At 42.5% G+C, this 16,797-nt stretch overlaps 1 long non-coding RNA gene across 2 annotated transcripts; it reads left to right on the top strand.

Annotated features, from left to right (window-relative positions):
• Nucleotides 1–6,253: 6,253 nt before the first annotated feature.
• On the top strand, nt 6,254–14,819 carry LOC144773519 (uncharacterized). Of its 2 annotated transcripts, none has more exons than XR_013599995.1 (4): nt 6,254–6,365; nt 12,713–12,914; nt 13,640–13,865; nt 14,399–14,819. It is a non-coding gene; the product is annotated as an uncharacterized LOC144773519 (long non-coding RNA). The 2 variants fall into 2 exon arrangements; XR_013599996.1 differs by having other exon boundaries at nt 6,294–6,365; nt 12,783–12,914; nt 14,399–14,818.
• The last annotated feature ends 1,978 nt before the right edge of the window (nt 14,820–16,797 follow it).

The raw sequence follows: 16,797 nt of genomic DNA, 5'->3' as shown, positions 1-16,797 counted from the left end.
TCTATGCTTGCCTATTGCAAAATGACTGCATCGGATAGAACATTTTATTGATTGGATCGTCCAGTCATCTCTCAGTTTTATTGCCAGGGGCAGGCCAGAGATTGCCAGCTAAAGATGGCCACCACTCATCAGTGTGTGCTCTATTGGTCTAAAGTTCTCTTTTTATTACCATTTTCTAGACGTCAGCCATTAAGGTTGACCAAGTACAAAGCTGCTGTGCTGGTCTGAAGGAAAGGGCTCAAAAATGGCCCCAGAATCCTACCCTCTGCTTCCTGTGCAGGGAGAGGGTCATCTCTACCTGTCAGAATGGAGTTGCCTCCGTTTGCTTAAGTGTCATATTTGCTTATCTTCCGCTGCACATGGCCACCTCAACGCGTTCAGATAGTCCATAAGCTCTCTCTCAGCACTCTATCAGCGCAGACGACATCAGGTGAGCAGCGCTTTACGTTTGGGGCAGAGGGGAGTGAGGAAACAGTACCACATTGGCACTCTCCTTGTTATCACATGATTAGTATCGGCCCTCAAGCTCTCTCTCAGCGCTGAGACAACTGGTGAGCTGCGCTTTGAATCCAAGACCATGGGAGGGCATACAATGGTGCCCAGGGTGATCTGGGAAAACCACGGGTTCTGCATGCGAGTACCGAGGGTAGGGCCTCACCCTCGATGAGTGCTGTCCATCATCGGGACGTCCTTCCCTCTGTGCTTCGCCGCTAGTCGTTGTTGCTGTGGGATTCCTGAATTCCTGTTCCACAATCCTGCTCCAACGCTTCAAAGCTTTTCAAACAGAGGCGTAGCTAGAGCTTGTGGTGCCCGGGGCTATCCCTCAGATTGCCGCCCCTGGACGACGAGCACTTGAAAGAGGTCAGAGAGACCTGTAGTATCGCTGCTAATAGTTACCTCGATCATGCAAGTTACATGCGTGGGAGAGAGGTCTGCCAGGTGCGGGTCCCTGAGTCTGAGCATCTCATCAGGGTGCCTGGGGGCGGCAGAGGTGCTGTTGACATTGCGCCCTGTATCAGTGTCAAGTTTAAGGCCAAAGGTCAAATAGGCATTCATTTCAAAAGGCCGTAAATGTGGCAGTGTTCAGTAACGCAGTGAGTCGAGGGATCAGCAGTGCGTGGGTTACCCTAAGTGCGACGAAAATAAACTGTAGGAAAACATATGCTTCTTTTTCATGTGACTAGCTGGCTTTTCAGGCGCAGAGTTTGTACTGTCGGTGCACTCATGTACGTGAGCTCTCTGACTAGGATTGACATTTGCCAACTCGAGGTTGCAAGACTGCGATAGGTGCGTAAACCCACTGACGGTCTCATTCCAAGACCTGTGCGTACCTTACAACCAGGTGCAAACAAGTGCATTACAGCAGATTTTAAATCACTAGGGGCAGGTTGACAATAACTGGCACATCCCTGCAGATCAGCAGGGATGCATCAGTTATGTTTTGTGACGTTAGGAACCCCTTCCGCCACCATGGATGTGCTGCATTTACAATGCGGGGCACCGTGGCGCAAGGCAAGACAGATGCGTGACGGATCTGTCAGCGTATAGGTGATGCAGTGCTGAGTCGTGTCGCAAGCACGATGCAACTCCAGCACTGCTCAGTGCCAGCCTATACTTGCTATGTTGCGTCACCCCTTACGCCTGCTACAAGCAGGTGTAAGGTTTTGACCATCAGGGACGTAAAAGTGATGCAGTGAAACCTTGTAGATTTCACTGCGTCACTTTTAAGGGTCTTCCTTGCGATGGAACGCCCACCCTGCATACATTATACCTGACGCAGGTATAATGGAGCGCAGGGCTTTACAGCGTGACACCTCTCACTAGATGCGTCATGTTGTAAATCTGTTGCATAGTGGCGCATGGTTTACGACGCCGCTGCGTCACAAAAGTGACGCACCAGTGTCATAAAAATGTTGCAAGGGGCTTTCTAAATCTGCTCCTTCGTTGGTGTAAAATGAGCTTGTTCACTGTTTTTGCCCGGAGCAATTTCCTTGAGATAGTTCCTGCCAAATATCGGAGGCATAAATAGGGGTGCAGTTACAGGAAGCATACCAATCACAAAGACAGCTCCAGTACGCTAATCCCCATACTCAGGGAAAACTCGAAAGCCAGTGCATAGAAGAGAGCCAGGTGCATACTGTACCCGTGTTTCCCCAGACACCTTAGCGCACAGAATGAGCGTGTGAAGGCTTTCTAGGACACTAGAACATATGATCTGCAGACTGATGATTACAATATCTCTGCAAGAGGTAGGCCGCAGGCGGGAGCAAAATTGGTTTAACACCAGTGAAATCTTGTGAAATTTGTTACATTTCAGAATATTTCAGGGGCGCCAAATTTTACGCGCGGTTTGGCCTCAGCAGAGAATGTTTTGTGGCAACAGTGAAACTGTGACCGAGAGACAATTTCTCTTCAAACTAGTCTTCAGCTCCCGCTGGTATACCGTGACTTTTGTATACCTCCTTGTCTTCCATTTTCACACAGCTGTCATCACTTTTCTTTACATTTTGTATTGTAATTGCATTTATTTAGCGCTCCTTTATGCATGTCTATCCTTGCCAGATTAATGCTCTATGTGGTGTGGACCCAGGTCAAACAGGATTACTTTAGAAGCCATCCCAGAGTCATTGGATAATCATTCAACTACCTTAGAAGTCATTTACGTGTCATCAGACATCATCAAGCTCTTGAAGTCATCAGCAAAGCTGGAGAAGCTCAGCCTGATGATTTGAGGATGACTTGAAAATGAGTATCTGATGACTTTAGTAGGTGTCATTATTCGTGATGATTTAAGGATGACTTGAAAAGGAGTACCTGATGACTTTAGTAGGTGACATTATTCGTGATGATTTAAGGATGACTTGAAAATGAGTATCTGCTGACGTCAGAAGGTGTCATTATTCCTGATGATCTGAGGATGACTTGTAAATGACTCTCCGATAACTTTACAAGATGAAATTGTTCCTGATGACTTTGGGGTGATTTGAAAATAAGCTTCTGAATACTTCAAAGGTACTATTGTGTTTTCAATAGGATGTTTTTGCGTCTGGTGATTTTAACAGGAATTGCTTGTCTATTTAAAGAGCACGTCCACCATTTTAGTTTGTTTTTCAGAAAAATTCAAACTGTTGGATGATTGCACAATGAATTGCAGATAAACGCAAAATGTCATATAGGTTTTCTATTATACACAACAGAGCATACAATGTGCTTTAGCAAACTGTGTATAAGTCAGCGGTTATTTTTTTAACACATTTATTTATTTTTTGTCACTTTCTTTTTGTACAAACCAGGTAAGATAAGCATCCACTGTAACTGAAATGGACTCCATGTACCTTAGGTACATCTCCAGTTGGATACTGGGTCACACTTATAAGCCCCTGTACTGTGTACTATAGGTACCCAGGGCATATGTGCACCCAAGGCCTACCAGGGGCTACAGCTTGTATTATGCCACCCCTGGCTGGCCCTACTAAATTGACACAACTGGCTGATCACTCAGCTGGGGCAGAGTGGTGTAATCACCCTTTGCTTAGATATAGTATACCTATATCTAAACCTATATAGACACATATATACCTATAAGTCACTCCTATGGCAGGCCTTAACAATCCCGAAGGCAGAGAGTGCTTGGTATTATGGGCCATATGTATCATCAAACTATTTTGCATTTCCTAAATAGCGAATTTTAAGGAATCGCTATTTAGGAATTGCAAAATGGTATGTATGAAAAAAATCACTTTTTATTTGCGATTCCTTAAGCTTCCTTATTTGCGAATTCGCATTTTGCGAATTCGCAATTAAGGAATAATTTCCAATGCATTCCTATGGGCCAGGAGGCCCATAGGAATGAATGCAAAATAATTCTCAAATTGCGAATTCGCAATTTGCTAATCGCAATTTGAGAATTATTGCAAGGGTGCAGGGGGGTCTCAAAGACACCCTGCTGCACCCCTGAAAAGAACATGTGTGTGCATATGGCGCACATACATGCCCTATGGGCATGTTTGTGCATCACATGCCACCTTTAAAAATGCCAAATTGTGCATTTCTGGAAGAATTCGCAAGTTACCATCAACTAAAAGTTGGTGGTAATTTGCGAATTCTTAAACAAAATTAGCAAGCCAAAATTGCTACATACATAGCATTTAAGGAATCGCAAATTTGCGATTCCCTAAATGCTATGGAAAAATAAGGAATTTTGCAAGTTTGCAATTCCTTATTTTGGGAAAGTTTCATACATTCCAAAAATGCAAAATGGCCGTTTGCGATTCAAAAACGGCTTGATACATATGGCCCTATGTGAGATGGTGCTCTAGCATGAGCTGAGCCTGTCTGCAGCTTTCAGAACCATGGGCCATATGTATCAGAGTTCCGTTTTGCGAATTCCAAATAGCGAATTTTAAGGAATCGCTATTTGGAATTCGCAAAACGGTATGTATGTACAAAATCGCTTTTTAATAGCGATTCCTTACCATTCCTAATTTGCGATTAGCAAATTGCTAATCGCAAATTACCCATTCATTTCTATGGGCCAGGAGGCCCATAGGAATGAAGGGGCAATTTGCGATTAGCAATTTGCTAATCGCAAATTAGGAATTTTTCAAGGGTGCAGGGGTGTCTCAAGAACACCCTGCTGCACCCCTGAAAATGACATTTGGGGGCATATGGCGCACATACATGCCCTAAGGGCATGTATGGGCGTCATATGGCACCTTTGGTTTTTTGGAAAAAAGCTTTTTGAAAAGAATTCGCAATTTACCACCAACTAGAAGTTGGTGGTAATTTGCGAATCTTTAATGGCATTTTTTGAATAATTTTTGTTTGATACATTGCATTTAAGGAATCGCAAACTTTGCGATTCCTTACGTGCAATCGCAAAATAAGGAATAGCAAATTTTGCTATTCCTTATTTTGCATCAAACATGTTCGATACATACCATTTATCACATTAGCATTCGCAAAGGCCGAAATTCGCAGAATTTCGGCCTTTGCGAATGCTAATTAGCTTGATACATATGGCCCCATGTCCTTATAGCTGTTCTATGATATAGCCATACCATATACTTTTAAGTGTATTATAATCCTCGCGGTCATTGCTAACTTTGGTTTGGCTTTATCAAAACATGTTGTGTAAGGTGTCATACGCTTTGTAATACTACCCCCTCACCAAACCCAAACACACCCTAAACCCTAAAATTAACCATGGCACCCCAAAACCAAAACACACCCTGAACCCCCAAATTAACCCTTGCACCCCAAAACCCAAACACACCCTAAACCCTAAAATTAACCGTGGCACCCCAAAACCCAAACACACCCTGAACCCCCAAATTAACCCTTGCACGCCAAACCAAAACACACCCTAAACCCTAATATTAACCCTTGTACCCTAAAACCCAAACACACCCTAAACCCTAAAATTAACCATGGCACCCCAAAACCCAAACACACCCTGAACCACCAAATTAACCCTTGCACCCCAAAACCCAAACACACCCTGAACCCCAAAATTAACCCTTGCACACCAAACCCAAACACACCCTAAACCCTAATACTAACCCTTGTTCCCTAAAACCCAAACACACCCTAAAATTAACACTGGCACCCCAAAACCCAAACACACCCTGAACCCCCAAATTAACCCTTGCACGCCAAACACACCCTAAACCCTAATATTAACCTTTGTACCCTAAAACCCCAAAATACCCTAAACCCTAAAATTAACCCTGGCACCCCAAAACCCAAACATGCTCTAAACCCTTAAATTACACCTGGCCCCCCAAAACACAAACCCACCCTCAACCCTAAAATGACCCTGTACACCCTAAAATCCAAAAGCCCTACAAACCCCCAAACTGTTTATGAATGCGGAATGCCGGGAGGCGCTGCTGTGATTGCAAATGATACTTTCTGTACCCCCAGGATGCACTTCCTTCATACTGCCTTCATAGAGTATTTCCATGGAATCCGATTGTTAGACTTATTAAACAACTGCGGACAGACCTGCTCATGGCCCTAAAGAGGAATGGACTTGCAAAGGAAAACAAGCTTTGTAGAAGTCCTTGGGACTGCCGAATTCACTCCATCACAATACTAAAATACATTTGTAAAAATCACAGCTGCCTCGAACACAATGCCAATGGAGAGCAGCTCTCTCTCACTCTTGCATATCCTGAAGCCGGTGGATTCCTCTTGCAAAAGCCTACGCACATCCGGAAGCGCCGGATGTGACGTCATTGGTCTGCGGCAAGAAGGAATACCGTGAGTGCAATGGCCTTAATGGACGATGGATCGGTCTTTTTATTTTTCCAACTCCACTTCCAAAGCATCACACGTTCATCGATTCCAGCGTGTATACTCCGGTAAGTGCTGCAGCTGCTAGGTAGATGTTAGTCCATCGGGGCAAGCTCCACGGATCTTCACGCGCCCATATCCTGGGTCGACCCCCCGATTCTAGCGCAGCTGCCTTCCTTAAACAAGCATTTGCAATGCAATAGGTCTCGCATTATTTAAGTTTGAGCTATTATTATTGTAAATGGCAATGTTTTTTGCTTTATGCTATAGTTTTCTTATGTACATAAAAAGCTACATATAAAGTATTTGTTGTTAAAATTATTTATGCAGTATTTAAATTTGTTTGCATAAAAGATTACAAGAATATCTTAGCAAAAAAGTTAAACTTTTTAATGGTAATTGACTAAATGTCCATTTGTACATTTTAATTTCAAATAGGTAAGTGTAAACATCACAAATATATTGTGCAAACAGTGCAAAATATTTTAGCCATAAATATTTTTGTTTTACGAGGTAGTTTGTAAGAAAATGATTGTAAAAGGCAAACACTGTAATTAAAATGTAACATATAACAGTACAGTTATGGCTAGTAAACATACATTAGTAGTATAGTATAATTGTAAACAAGATGTAAATAAGACTACAGAAATTAGCATGAATTATCACTTTAACATCAACTTTACAAACATTTTGAAAACACGATCACAGCTGGTAATCATGCATTGGCTTGTTATTACAAGCATTTCATTTTAATAAATATTTCTGATTCCCAAAAACAAATATGACAGTCTCTCAAAATAATGGCTTTTCAGTTTTAGTTGTATTTTTGATCTCCATGTCATCAAGTACTCATGAATATTACTGCCCCATGGACAGAGTCTGGCTTTACATGTCTACATATCAACATCCAATTCCATGAACACCCATCGCATGCCAGGGATGACCATCACCGCTGGTGAAGAGAAGCACAATTGGGTCAAGAATGCCCACAATACGTTGTGGTCCCATTATACCAGGGATGGGCTCAATAATGCCAAAGATGCCAACATCATGCCAAGCATTGCTAGACTAAAAGTGGGAATAATTCTAACAGGGACACCACCAATAAATTAAGAAGGAACACCATTACGCTAAGGCAAGCATTACCGCCTTCGGGTAAAGTCCGCGCTATATAAAAATGCATAAATACATGAATAAAGAAATACCGCCTTCGGGTAAAGTCCGCGCTATATAAAAATGCATAAATACATAAAAAAATAAATACCGCCTTCGGGTAAAGTCTGCGCTATATAAAAATGCATAATTAAATAAATAAATACATACCGCAAAACATCCTCGTTACTCTGCCGGCCTGCGACCAGGAAGTCAGGCAGGCCGGCGCGACACCCGGAAACAGGAAGTAGGAGGGCGGGAGCCTACCCCGCCTCCCACGGAAGAGCCGCGATTGGAGCCGTGTTGGGAGCAGGGAGCACCGGAGCAGGCAGGAGCCTACCCTGCGCCCCGGTGCCGAAGGAGGGAAGAAGAGTCCTGCTGCCGGGCCTTGCAGCTGAGGAGAGGAAGCCGGTGAGTGCGTTGCTGAGCGGCGGGCGGGCGGAGGGAGAGGAGCATGTAGGCGCGGGGGGGAGGCGGCCTGTGTATGTGTGTGTATGTGTGTGCGTGCGTGTGTGTATGTGTCTTGGAGTGCGTGTGTGTGACTGTGAGGGAGGGGGTGTGTGTGTGAGCGAGTGTCTGTCTGCGACGTGTGTGTGTGTGTGTGTGTCTGTGTGTGTGCATGCATGCATGCGCGGTAGGCTGGGAGGGCGGCGCATGCGCAGTAGGCTGGGAGGGCGGCGCAGGACGGAACGTGCGCGTTCGCGCAGCCAAATCCGACTGCTAAAAATCGTGCCAGTTTTGTGTCCCTCATTCCCCGGCATCAGACAGCTATAGAGTCTCTGTCCCTGTTCCAGGGCGAGACCTAAAAAAGAGCAGCAGTCCTCCGCTCTCGGTCCCAGCTGCTCAGTTTCCGTCCCAGACGAGCTTCCTCATTTTTCGGAAAGCACAAGTTTTCATTAAGTGGGCCAGACGCAGGTTCTAGCAGATAAAGAAAACAAGACAATTTCTTTGGTTGATGTGGCACCCGATGCGTTGGCTGCACACTTTTTCAAGCCGAGCCGAGGGTGTACACCTGACCGGTGACCGGGCGGAATACTAAGATAAAGGTGTGTGCTTCGTGTTAGTGTAATGAATGCCTGCGTTGCAAGGTGTGTGCGTGCGTGATTGCGTGTGTGTTTGATGTTTGTCTGTATCAGCATGCCTGCTTGTTTGTGCACCTTTTGTGTTTGAGCATGTGTATTTTGTGTATGTGTGGTAGTGCGTGCCTGTGTAAATTGTGGAAAATTGCAAAAAGCCTAAAAAATGTTTTACAGCAAGTTCTTCGCCTTAAGGAACAATAAATTACTGCCCGTGTATTAGGTAGCTAAAGTTTTTGCCTAGTGTTAGTTCGGAAATTAACGCTGGGTACAATGTTGAGATGATTTCTTCTAAAGCATGTGACATTCTGCATTTCATCTGAAATGTATCCGTGTCACAAGCACATGAGATTCTTCAAGAGAGATAGGGACACGAAGTACAGCATACGGTCTTGTGATAATCTGGGACAGTTCCCTCTAAAACTGCAAAGGACAGACTCTGGCCAAATCGGTATAAATAGAGATGTAGTAGAAACACGACTTGTGGTATTAGAGTGTGTGATAATATTGATAATAACACAAGTTAAAACAAATGAGCACCTTTTAGCAGGTGAAGTCGCGGTTCAAAAGTGAATATTTGCTAGGGTACAGCCACTGCGGTTGACAAAAGACTTTCCTCCTGCCAAAGATGCTAGTCAGTTCTCGGCACTAAATTCAGGAACTGCTGCCACGTACTTCCGTTATCTGGCTTTCGCCAAGTCTCTAGAATAAGCCCTATGTAAACGTGAAAATGTATGCCTTCTTAAAATTAGTTAAAATTATATGCAATTTAATGAAATCCACTTATGTTGGTATCTTGCATGAAAATTGAATGTGTGGGTGGGCATAGCTCACGTTCAAAAGTCACGAGATGCACACAAGAAAATGTCTCCTACGATAAGTTTTCTGCTTCAGTCAGTATAAACTGCGAGATTTTGTAGCCACAAAAATTGATAGAATTTTGCAAATGTCATATAGCACGAAATTTCACGAGCATTATAAAAAGTTCTCATGTGCCTTCCAGCCAACAGAAGAGTACTGGAGCAGCTTAAAATTGGCTCTTCCCTCATTAATATTGACGAGGCCATATATGTATATCATGGTCTTATGCATTCATGAGATACAATGTAACCTGTAAGAGAAAAAAAGCCTTTGCTGCCATCTCTGTCGTAGGTTGTAACTAGCTACATGATTTGATGCAGTTTCCAGATTTCGAAAGACACTACACCAGTGGCATAACAAAGGCCTCTGGAGTACAGGGGGTCCCGAACTCCAGGGAGCCGCTCAGCACAGTAACGTGGCCTCAGAGCTCCTGAGAAAGTCTGGAGGGCAGCCTCTCTATGTGATCTGCAGGGATCTCACCAAGTTTCATTACGCTACTGCTCCACACTATATACAAACATTATTCCTTCATTCAAACTTCTTCGTGGCAGGACAGGTAAGGGATGTCTCATGTTATATTTTAAATGACTCATTTATAGCACTGCAGATGTTTATATTAGGTGGAAGTCTGCGCTTGTAGGCAGAGAACACAGTCATTATGTAACTTCACCTTAGTGTGTCATTTCAACTGTTAATTTTACACCCTCCTTGATCCAGGGCATTGCCATATCATGAATCCACATCCCAATAACAAAGCAGTGTGCATCAGAAGGAGAAAAGCACCCCTTGTCTCATTACAGCGCTGCTCACTGAGGAGCATGGTGCCAAGGCACAAATAAGTCTGCTTTTCCCTTTTTCCGATGCAGGCTTTTTCTCACGAGTTGATTTTTCACCCCTACTTGCCACAGTCACTCATTTATGCTTGCTGGATGACTTTCCATTTGATAACAAAGTGCAAAATGCCCCCAAAGATGACCACGTCTGCCCACTACCACACATAATTTACCCATCACATCAACATCTTTAATGCATCCTCTGTCACTTGAGGTTGTGCCTCGTTAATGTTCATCTCAATGGAAAAGGAAGTCCCTTAGCCTCTTATGGGTCCAGAAGTGCAGTGACTCTGGAAAATTGTGTGAATGGAAGCTTCCTCAAGCCCCAAAACTCTTTACAACGAACCTATGTGAAAAACCCTTTTTGTGAAGAAGGGGTTTTAGGACATTACAAATATTCTCCAGTTCACTTTTTTTTCTTAGGCTGAGCATCTTTCATGAAGTCAAAGAAGCCTACTGTGACAGAGAGAAAAGTTATTTTATGTTAAGCAGGATGGAAGGTCTGCACTCATCCCCTGTGTCTATGACCACCACAACTTGCGGGGCTCTCTTTCTCCTTCGCTCGCTCTCTCTCTCCTTCGCTCGCTCTCTCTCTCCTTCGCTCGCTCTCTCTCTCCTTCGCTCGCTCTCTCTCTCCTTCGCTCTCTCTCTCTCCTTCGCTCGCTCTCTCTCTCCTTCGCTCGCTCTCTCTCTCTCCTTCGCTCGCTCTCTCTCTCTCCTTCGCTCGCTCTCTCTCTCTCCTTCGCTCGCTCTCTCTCTCTCCTTCGCTCGCTCTCTCTCTCTCCTTCGCTCTCTCTCTCTCTCTCCTTCGCTCTCTCTCTCTCTCCTTCGCTCTCTCTCTCTCTCCTTCGCTCTCTCTCTCTCCTTCGCTCGCTCTCTCTCTCTCTCCTTCGCTCGCTCTCTCTCTCTCTCCTTCGCTCGCTCTCTCTCTCTCCTTCGCTCGCTCTCTCTCTCTCTCTCCTTCGCTCTCTCTCTCTCTCTCCCTCTCTCCTTCGCTCGCTCTCTCTCTTCTTCGCTCTGTTTATTTAAAAAATGATCATTTTGTTTAGAGCTCAGGAAAAATAGCTTATTTTAGAAATCAGTTAAAGTTTAGCAAAGAACGGAATTCCAAATTCATTCTCTCCTAACATCCCTAACTAACACCCTCATCTTATCCTTCAATCCTGCAAAGCAAACAAATAAATCATAAGAGTCTTACATCCAGGAATCGGTCATCAGTCGGGCAGCACTTCCAGTAGAAATTCTAAAAGCGACCCCTTCTAGACAAAACCAGGGGTTTTTATACCTTAATTCCCTAACTTAATCTATCTAAAAAGTAACTATCACTACTTATTCAAACTCTGATTAAACAAATTCAGGGTGGGTGAGCATCATCTCACCATTACAACATCATATTCTCGTTGGTTCAGCAGAAAAATAAAGGGTCTTTGTTTTAGGACAGTCCATAGCTTAGCTATTTCTTTAAGTTGAAACATCCCCTCCCATTCCCACGATCACAACATTCAAGCATGCATGTTTGGCACCCATCCTAGGTTCCGGGCCAAGTTAGCCTTGAACCTTCTCGAGCACAGGCAGTTCATTCTGACTTGCAGGTTTTGGCGCGCCTGCGCTGTCCAGGTCTTGCTCACTGTTTACCCGAGTGTCCATTTTTTTTATCTAGGCCTCAGAAGCCACTTTTGGAACTATCATAGAAACAAACACAAATTCATGTTAATTATTGAATTTAAACCCATTCTGTTTACCTCCCACCATACTAAAGTTTCCCATTAGTTGTTACCTAGGAAATAATCCACACATGCGTTTTATACTTACATAATCGACCACTTCTTAGCACAAAAACGTGTACAATAAGCATATTTAGTCTGCATTTGTTTATATTTAAGCTGCGCATTAATTCGCAACACAATAACACATATTAATTAATTATATGGCAACATGCAAGCAAAATTAGTACTCCCGTGTATAATAAAATGTGTGCATCTTATTCTATGGTTGATTAATTTCACAAAACACCTTTAGTAAATGTTATCGTTATGGGACATTGACTTCAAGAGGGGTACACAAAATTTTGCGTTTACCACCTCGCTCCATCAGTAGCAGGCATCTGACCCTCTATGCATCTGTGTGGATAGGTAACTTGATTTCCCGTCACAAACCCCAGTGTGAAAGTTTACTTATTAATAGTTCTTCTATTTCTCTCATAATGCCTCTACTTTGCTATTACTATTTGTCCTGAGCAGCAAGACCTAAGCATACACTCTGGCTCTCCAAAAATAAAGTTGATTATTAGGTAATTTCCTCAATGGCCTTCAGTACATGCCCAAACACTTCTTTGTAGTCCAAAATCTAGGCATATTAGATAGAAATTGCACCAGGTCAGTGTACTTTTTGAGGTGCTTTTCTCCAATTAAATCTGTAAATCACTTGGATATGCTTTGTATTTTACCTCTGAAACTTAAACCACACAAACTAATTCCTGATTTTTATATCTAGCAGGACATAATCATGGTTTCATTCAACGTCCTGTTTTTCATTTGAGATCATTCTGTGTGTGTTTGAAAAGATGGTGACTTCCTGCTTTTGGACAATCCTGTGGAAGTTCTTTGTAAATGGCTGGTCGAAAATCTAGATGAAGCTGGTCGGACAATCACCGAAGAGAGAGATTTTAAAGCTACGTTTCTGTCCCAATCATCTGGTAAGCACAATAAGTAAACCTTTATAATAAGTTTGCAACTGCAGGATAATGGTACAAATTACCAACCTGTTTCAGTAAAAGCCTAGATTTGTGATTAATTAATCCAATAATGGACAGTAAAAATGAACATGCATATCCTCACATATGCCTTGGATTGCTCTCCAGAGACAAATGTAACACTTATGAAAAGGGCCGAAACGTTTAGCTTGTGGCACTACTATAAGGCAGCCATTTCTGGATAAACCATTTTATTAAGGCAACTTTTTTCAGGAGGTTCAAGTTCAGGCTTACAATGTATACTGTCTATTAAGGAAAACTTACTTGGTTATGGATAGATTGTACATTTGTCCTTTATTATCAATACCTCTTTATATATTATGGCTAGTGTGTGAAGATATATTGCAAGTGGTCAATGTGTTCTTATCTGTTTTGAAGTTTATATGTTAATATATATTTTTTCTCTTGCTTTTGTTTAGTGAAGAAACAGTGTCTAATGATTCAGGATATTTTTCAAGAGATAATTGCAAGCTATTCTGGCACTTTGAAATCTTTCTGCATTCAATGTTTTTAAATATGGCTGCTTTATACTGTTGGAGGGAACCTAGCAAATATTACATTGTTAGCCATGTATAGATGCCAACTCAAAAAACCACTCTTCCTATATATATTTTTAAATATGTAACCTAACATGATGGCAAATAGTTAATAGTTGTGTTATTTTGCAGACTGATATGCAGCAGTTGGTGAAGGACTCAAATGATCCTTCACGGTTCAAAGATATTCTCGTTCCAAAGCGGAAATTGCACAAGCTCTTGGAGGAAGCCAAGGCAGCTCAGGACAGTGCAGGTTTTCTTCTCAATGGTATCAGCGAAATACTTTCTGCAAAAGGTGTAACGGAGGCTCGTGCTTGAACAGCTGTGCTTGATGAGGAGAAGGTCAATGCATTATTTGGTAAGATATTACAAATGTTCAAAGTAACATTCATTCAATCTTGGATTGCGAAAATTCATTATTATACATGGTACATGGTGTTAAAGGTTTGCATGTGTGGTCTGGTATCATATAATGGTAAGATGACTCAATCATTACTCAACAGATGTCTGCAAAAGAGCAAGAAGAGCAATGGGGGCTTGTAATTATTAACAATGTGTGCTGAGTTTGTGCTTCAAATCTGGCACAAAGCCATGAGTTGTGATTTTATTTCTAAATCTGTGGTCCAGGTGAGGGGCTCAAACTGGATGAATGGGTGATGGCAAACTGAACTTATAAAATACTGTGCTTGCAGCTTTTATTTAGCCACATGTGCCTCTTTGACCAAGTGCCCTTAATGTTAGACTTATGAACCCTTGTAACCCTAACAATATCTCATCTGGCACTCTATATGAAATAATGGAACAAACCTTTTTAAAGGAAGCTCCGCCCTATTAAAATCTAAAAATAGTTGTGGTAACATGATACTGATGTATGTTATTTTATTTTTCCAGAGTTTATGAAGTCTGTGTGCAGTACCAACGGCTGGCCATCACTGGACTACAGAAGTATGAGAAGGAAGCTTGCGATAAAGATTTGCAATGCTAGGAGAGGATTAAAGAAAACTCCGAATCTAGAATCAAACGACTAAGTTGCTGGTTTCCGTTAAGCAATTTGTTCTGGTTGCAGTAGCCTGGCCTTTTTCCCCTCCTTTTTTTCCTGGACTATTTTCTGGATTTTTTCCTCTTGTTCGGTATCCTGGCCCCCAAGGGGCTAAATATGTGCTTGCGATAAATAAAATTACATGTTGACACATACCTTTTGAACATTTTTCATTTCACCACTGTTTGGTTTAGTCTTTTGCCACTGGTCACCATGTCAAACAGCTTCAAATAATGCTCTGTACCTCAAAATAAGGCAAGTCCCAGTGAGTCAGGAGTATGGGAGTAGCAGCACGCGTAAACAGTAGTGGCTCGTATAGGGCGTGCTGTGGGGAGGGGAAGGGTAGCAAACATGGACATACGCGGAACGGAGGAATGTAATTACTTTCCTTCATTCTGTTGTATGTCCGTGTTTGCTACCCTGCCCCTCTCCGCCCGTGCCACCGCCCTGTTGCACGCCCTATGCAAGCCGCTATTGGTTGTAACTCTTATCTGAATGCAAAGTATAACATTCTTGCAGACCTCTACTTTTGTATGAAGGTGCTTGTGGTATTTCTGCAGCAGAAACCCAGCTAAAATTGCATTTTTCAGATTTATTTTAAACAGGTATCTACCTCTCACTGTAGAATTAAAAAGTAATCTTTCCAAAGCAGGAGAAAATTATCTGTTAATTAGGACCATGTTTAGAGAAGTTTTGTGTTTGGTTTGCTTGTTTTATAATGCAGACCTGAATCAAAATCCTTTTCAGGATTTACAAATCGAAGCAAATTGGTATTTGGTACAACACTCATCAAAAATGGGAAAGGTTCCACGTTTGTCTAGACATAGTATATTTGGGGTACCACAACGGTACCCTTCAGTACAAAACCCAGGCTAGACTCTCAGACAACATTGCATTCTAGTGCAGTGGTGTTAGAGAGAGGGATAGACATGCCACTTCCCTGCTCTCTCCCTGTTATGCAACACAGCCAATTAGGGTGCTGCACTGCGTTCAGTGACAGTTTTATAAATCCGTGCCTTACTTTATAACTTGTGGCATTTCAAACTATTCTTGGTATTGTGTAAAAAAGGCATATCACATCAAAGTGGCCTGTTTTTGACAGGAAAGTACATCTAACAGGTGGTCTGCAAAATGTTTTCCTACCAGCAAATCCATAGTCCTAAACTAGTAGGGAATACTGGCAGTCGGGTAACATGCTCCTAACATGGAATTGTCAAGGTGTAACTCAACTGTAATGATTTATTAATGATTCTAAATTATTAATTAGATCTGGGAGTAATCCACTCTTAGCCTTCAGTTGGTTTAAAATATTCCAAGAGTATTTAAAGTAATCCATGCTCATTTTTGCGTTGGCATTAAATCATCCTAGCGTAATCAACACTGAAAATATAATGGGGCCATTCTGATGTAATCAATAGCCATCCTGAAGCTGTCATAGGATCATCCAGGAATAATCCACACTCATCCAGAAATTGCCATGGGATCATTCCAGTGTAATCCACTTCCATCCTGGAGCGGTTATAGGATCATCCTGGAATAATTGACGTCATCCTTAAATTGTCTAGAGCCCATCCTGGAGTCATTATCACTCATCCTGATGTTGTCAATTAGTATTCGTGGAGTTGTAAAAGGTAATCACTCCCTGCCAGTGGAAGTCATCAGAACACCATCCTAGCGTAGTTTTTGTGATTACAGTAAGAGTCATCCCATTTAAATAATCGGCCCTGTGGGCAGACTTCAGGATGGCTTGGGATGACGTCCCCAGGAATAGCTGGCTGAAGTCATCGAATGACGACAGAATCACTCCAGGATGATCTTCCTTTTTGACTAGGGGAGGCGGCTGGAAGCAAAGAGTTTGTCTATAAAAAATTATTGGTGTTTATAGCATTGCTTTATTACCTCTCTGTTACAAAGAGGCCGAGTGTCATGTATGACAAGTACAACCAAACTGGCGTTATAGTTTCACTTTTAGCATTGCATTAGCTTAAAAGTCCCAGCATTCACGGTGCCATTGTTAAAACATTCAGAATTTACGTCGTGCTGCGCCTCGGGCCTCCTCACAGTTTGGAAAACTCCTCATTTTATCAGGTATTGGGTAATTAAACGCCAAGCTGGCCGTTTGGAGACAGGACTCAGGTAATGATTCCTGCAATAAGGACAACAGCCTACTTGACTGTATATAATTCGGAGTGCGACCTCAAGTTATAAATAGATTTCTGCAGGGGTATAGTAGTCGACCCGGAAATGTTTT

The sequence above is a fragment of the Lissotriton helveticus genome, chromosome 1_1 (genome assembly GCF_964261635.1).
Source record: "Lissotriton helveticus chromosome 1_1, aLisHel1.1, whole genome shotgun sequence".
NCBI classification, from domain to species: domain Eukaryota; kingdom Metazoa; phylum Chordata; class Amphibia; order Caudata; family Salamandridae; genus Lissotriton; species Lissotriton helveticus.
Note: the sequence above shows the minus strand (reverse complement) of the source record. Positions and strands in the feature narration are given on the sequence as shown.